Source organism: Primulina tabacum, chromosome 18 (genome assembly GCF_025594145.1).
Source record: "Primulina tabacum isolate GXHZ01 chromosome 18, ASM2559414v2, whole genome shotgun sequence".
Classification (NCBI taxonomy): Eukaryota; Viridiplantae; Streptophyta; class Magnoliopsida; order Lamiales; family Gesneriaceae; genus Primulina; species Primulina tabacum.
This window is the reverse complement of record NC_134567.1, coordinates 695,521-701,622: the sequence shown is the minus strand read 5'-3', so window position 1 is coordinate 701,622 and position 6,102 is coordinate 695,521.

Here is a 6,102-nt window from a genome sequence, read left to right as displayed (position 1 = left end):
AGATATTTAATTTTATCTGTGTCAGCCATAAATTAAATTTGTTTTTATTTAATTATTATTGCTTATATTGTTTTAATTATGGTATGGCTTAATTGCATAAACACCATTTTAGGTGCTATATATTGTCATGCATAAAATTTTATTTATTTTTTAATCTACTTTTTAGTTTAGAGAATAAATATTATGATTAAAAATTGAACTATTTTAAGAATATTATAAAAATTAAATAAAATATTATTTGTGAGACGGTGAATTTTAGATTAGACAATTAGTAAGAAACTATATGCCTTGTGTCAATTTTTATTTGTCTCCTTATAGGAGGGCTAAATTGTTTCAGTTTTGATCATTATTTTTCTAGTAGAATTAATTATAATTTCCCTATAAATTGACATAATTAATTTGGCACTCTGTAAATAATTAATTTAATGACACACACTTAAGTCAATGATATTTTGAAAACTTGCTATAGAATATTTTGCAATATCTTTTAATGGCTAAATTAATATTGCATAAGTTGCTAAATAAATTGAATTTAGTGGAAGGGTCTCAGCCTAGCTATAAATCACATTTAATTTTCCTTAAAAAGTATGTATTTTGATTTTGGAGTTTGTATTGCTATTATGTAATAGTTTGGGATATATTCAGTATTTCATGCATAACATGACGTCATTTTTATTTATTGTATGAGGTGCATTTAATTTATTTTAATTTCAGAAAAATGGCTGGAAATTCATTGTCTATGATTTTATGTAACAACCAATTAGTTGGAGAAAATTACATTGATTGGAAATGCAATTTGATGATAGTCTAAACTAAGGAGAAACACAAATATTGCTCACTGAACCCTATCCATCGATGCCTACGGCAGAATCCACAACGTTTCAAATGTAGGCTTATGATAAGTGGATCGGTTCTGGTGAGATGGCTTGTTGCTACATTTTGGCACTACAAGAAAAATGATTTTCCGCAGCACGTCATTAACAGCGTGCATTAAATGCACGCTGCAAATACTACTTTTCACGGCGTGCACCCATATGCGCGCTGTTAATAGTGTTGCACTTGATACTATTAACGGCGTGCATTAAAAGCACGCTGCGGATATTACTATTGACGGCGTGCATTAAAAGCACGATGCTCATAGGAACTTGATACTATTAACGGCGTGCATTAAAAGCACGCTGCGGATATTACTATTAACGGCGTGCATTAAAAGCACGCTGCGGATAGTAATATCCGCAGCGCACAAAATATGCACGCCGTTAATAACACTATTAACGGCGTGCATTAAAAGCACGCCGCGGATAGTAAAGTAATATCCGCCGCGTGCTTTTAACGTACGCCGTTAATGATGTTATTAACGGCGTGCATATTTATGTCTGCTGTTAAAAATAAACCATTTTTTAAAAAAAAAATCGTGTTCAGACATTAACGGCGTACATTAATCGCACGCCATCAATAATATTATTTACGGCATGCATATTATTAGCGTGCAGCGGAAAATAATTTTTAAATTAGCGACGGTATTAGGAATACTGTCGCCTCATTTAGCGACGGTTTACATCAAACCGTCGCCGATGTAAAATCTGCGACGGTGTATAATAACCGTCGCTAAGAGGCATACATCGGCGACGGTTTTATAATAAACCGTCGCTACAAAAATAGCACATTCTCTATTTCTATACCATTTCCGTTCCATTTTCATACACAACGCTTAAAATTTTTCTCTGCTTATACGATTTTAGTTTCAATTTAGATATGTGTTTTTCTTTCAACTTTTGGTTAATTTTTTAATTGTTAATTAAGAGAATGAGTATTATTATTATAGTTGTATTGTTGGTTTTATAAAAATTTATTAAATTATAAAAGTAAATTTTTTTTTTGTTTTTTCGCAAAATATAGCGACGGTTTTGGAACTGTCGCGAAATTATAAAACTGTCGTTAAATTTAAGGATCGTCGCAAAAGTAGCGACGGGTTTGTGGTGTTTTACCGTCGCCAATTTGCGACGGTTTTCTAAACAACCGTCGTTAATATTTTATTTTTTATGAATTTTAACGGCGTGCATTGCTCGCTGTGGAAAGTTGTATTAACAGCGTACATATGCACGCCGTTGATAATAGTATTAACAGCGTGCACATGTACGCCGCGGATAATCTTAAGCTTTTAACCGCTTGCAACTTTGCAGCGTGCAATGCGCGCTGCGGAAAGCCCATATGCGCGCTGCGGAAAGCCATATTTGTTGTAGTGTGGGATCCATCTCAAATGTGCTGAACAGAAACATCTGAACATAGACGCTGCTACAAAAATCATGGATATTCTCCAAGAATTGTTTGAGCATCAAGGACACCAGGCACGCCTAGAAACCATCAGAACCATTATCAACATGCGCAGGAAACACGTGACGCCCGTGAGAGATCACATGCTTGTATTGATCGCTGAAGTTGATGTGGCTGAGGTTTTAGAGGCTAAAACCACTAAAAGGTAGAATCCAAATGCATCCCTATGCAACCTCTCCGTGTTTCCTCTCACGTTTAATAAGGACCCTCAATAATATGAGCCGAAGTCATTAGAGTTCCACTCAATTCATATCATATGTTAGTTGGAAGTCACAGTTTTCGGGCGTTCAGGCCTCCTCAATAATATGAGCCAGAAACTGACAGCGCGTAGCTTTCATCATGCAACCACGGCTGATGGAAAGCAAGAATAATTAAACTCTTTTAATTTTTACTTTTGCGGTTTGATATAAATTTTGAATTTTATTCAAAATAAGATATTTTAATTTTTAAAATTGTCTCATCATTTTAATTTAAAATCGTGTGCCACGAGGTTGTATGATTGTCATATCATGCAACTATATTTTTAATAATATACATACATGTATACTACTATATATCGCATATATATCATAATATAACATAAAAATTAAGAAAGATGATCGATCATCAACACTATTAGATTAATGTGAGCCACACATGGATCTAGACCCATAACCTAGGTGAATGCAGGTATGCAAATGCTATTTATTACAAGAGTTTTCAATATTTTATATGTCTTCATCTTGTGCATCGGGCCCACCATCTTCTAGTCTTGATCTTCTATTATTTCTAATAATTATATTTGAATAGTCATGGCACATTATAAATAGATCTGGTCAAGACTCTCGATCATCTTTCATGCATTTAATATCACATATTAACATCAATTAATTAAACAAATTTAATTAACTGACTAAATCATGCATATAATAATTTTATTACTAACAACCACAATTATTAAATAAGTTAATAAATTAAATAAACAATTTTTATTTAATTTCCAATTTATTCAATTATAATTGATTTTTTGTAAAATTTATTTTTATCATAAATAATTAAAATCATAAAATCAAATTTTGGTAAAATAATGATTTTATTATAAAATAAATATATAATAAAATCATTATTTTACCAAAATTTGATTTTAAAAAAATTTGATTTTAAAGAAAAATTTAACAAATTTTCATAAAATTTCAATTTTATCCAAAATTTTGTAAAATCAGAAAATCGCATCATTGGCCCGAAAAATTCAAACCATGACACAGCATAGTGCCCGAGTCATTCCAAGGCACCCACCCACGCTGCCCGCTCGCTGCCAGATCAGATCCGGAACTGTTCCAAGCAGTTAGATTTTTTTCCGATTAAAATCAAAATTTTAATGTGCATCTATTTCTGAAAAAATTTCTTGTGTTGTTAAAAATAAGATACTCAACATCAAAACTAAATCATACGATATAGAGAATCTGGCTCTAATGCCACTATTGAAAATCGGTTTTCTCATGTTCAAAACACAGCGGAAGTTTTAAAAAAATTTATTTGACATTCAAAAAACGTCTTTTGGCACTTGTATGGTTTAAACACTAATTTTTATTCATAGGTAATTTATGAATATACCTTTAGTAAATGAATCACTTGACACCAGCTATTCCGAGATTGTCAGAGATAGCTCTTGTAGTATTCTCTACAAACGATCTTCTTGAATCTTTTCTTTAATTCTCCAATCAAGTCCACGACTAGAACGTTTGCTCCTCTTCTAAATTGCACAAGAAAATTTAGAAGAGATTTAACGTTGAGATCAAAATTGAGTTCATGCTCAAACACTTTTTGTAATGCCCGAAAACCCGAACACACTAACCACATGCATGTATGAAAAGATATTTGAAATTTATTTAAATGAGTGGTCTAGAAGCGTGTTTAGTATTTGCATGGTTTAACAATTATTTTGTAACCACATGTTATGAATGTAAACTGTATGCAGTCGAATACGCGATGCACGACAAAGGCGAGATAATCGGGACGATTTTGATAAAGTTTCTATTTTTAGAAAGTTATAAAATAAATATTTCTATATTTAGAAAGTCTAAATTAGGAAAGCGGAAATCAATTTATAGTAAGGGACGAATTTAATCAGTAACAAACTTTTACGAAGAAAATGAGTGGTTTCGGGCATGCGATATTAGAAACGAGTAGCAGCAATTATTTTAAATATTGTTGGGACTCTTGGTAAAGATTAATTAAGTATTTAATTAATCGCTTACTCGGGCCTAGAGTAGGAAAGATTTAATTAAATAATTAGGGCTCAACTTGTAAATTAATCCCACTATTAACTTATTTAAAAGAATCCTACCCTACCACAAACTCCTCATTCACGCCTCCCCCATCAATCAGCACACACACACACTAGAGTCCTAGGAGGCTAAAACGTAGAGGAAGCAAGGAAGGAAGGAAAAAATCGCACCTCGTTCGTCTTTCGTCGCACCGTCTCTCGTATCTAGTAAAAAATAAGGATCAAGGCATGTTTTATAACCCTTTTTCAAGCACCATTCACTCCATAATATTTCATGAATCTGATTTTGTGTGAAAATCTTGTGAGGATTATGGCTTTAAGCTTCCTACATGTACATCTCATGTTTTCATCAAAGATTTTTTATGTTTATTAAATTGTTGAGGAAAGGATGCAAACCGAGAGTTCCAAGGGCTGGTATAGATGATTAGGAAGATGTTTGTAAGGACAATAGATGAGCCAAACCTCCGCATTGGGCTGCTGTCCCTGCACATGATCGTATGAGGCCGAGAAGGGGGAAGGGTTCGGGCTTTGGGTTCCTTGAGCCATGGGGGCTGCATGGGACCCTAGCCATAGTATGTAGCTTTTTTTAGGGTCCTAAGAAGGTCTAGGAGTGGTTCGGCGGGGGCTGGAATGAGCTGGGGAAGCACAGCGGTCGTGACTCCATAGGGCGTGCAAGTTGGCTTGTTTTGGGACGTGGGGGTTCCTAGGGCTAAGGGGTTGGTTGAAGGGTTGTTCCAGGTGCTAGGGACGTGACTTAGAGTCCTGGTGAGGGGTTAGTTTGTGCCAAAATTTGGGTCGAGGGAAGCCACAGCCGCTGGAGACTAGGTTCCTCGGCTGCACATGAAGAAGCATTTGGCGTGCGATTGTTGTGGGGAGGTAGGTGTATTGAGCGTTTGGTCTGTGTAAACAGGGGCCTGACAATGGTCTTATTTAGTGTCTAAGGAAGGGGGGGTCTAGGGCCTGGTTCGAAGTCGTTTCAAGCCATGGTCCGTTCGGGGTCATAAATTGCCCGAACGTGTAAAAATAGGAGCGAAGTGAGCCTAGGTTAAATTCTAAATCCTTGTTTCGGTTTTGGCTTGGGTTTGGGGACTTCCAGAAACTTATATTGAGTCTTAGGATGTTAATAAAGGTCTGGTCTCGGGTTGGTTCGAGTCGGGAGGGTAGTTTGGTTATTTGTTTTGCCGAAAACGCAAAAACGGTGGTAAATGACCCACTCGGTAAGCGTATTAAGTTGTTTTTGAAACGTAGGTCCTAAGATTGAATTTCCAACAAGCTACTAGATATTTTTGGGTGTTTTTAAAATCTTTAAAATTTATTTGTCTCTTTGAGTCAAAGTATAGGGTCGTCCGAGTACGAATAGTGTTGAAACATGTGCGGTCGATTCGAGGAAAACGACGGCGGTTTGCAACTTCCTAAAACAATTCCAAATCATGTTAAATGATATTTTTAGAAGTTTTAAAGTATTTGCATGTATTTGCTATGTTAGCAATTTCGATGTATAC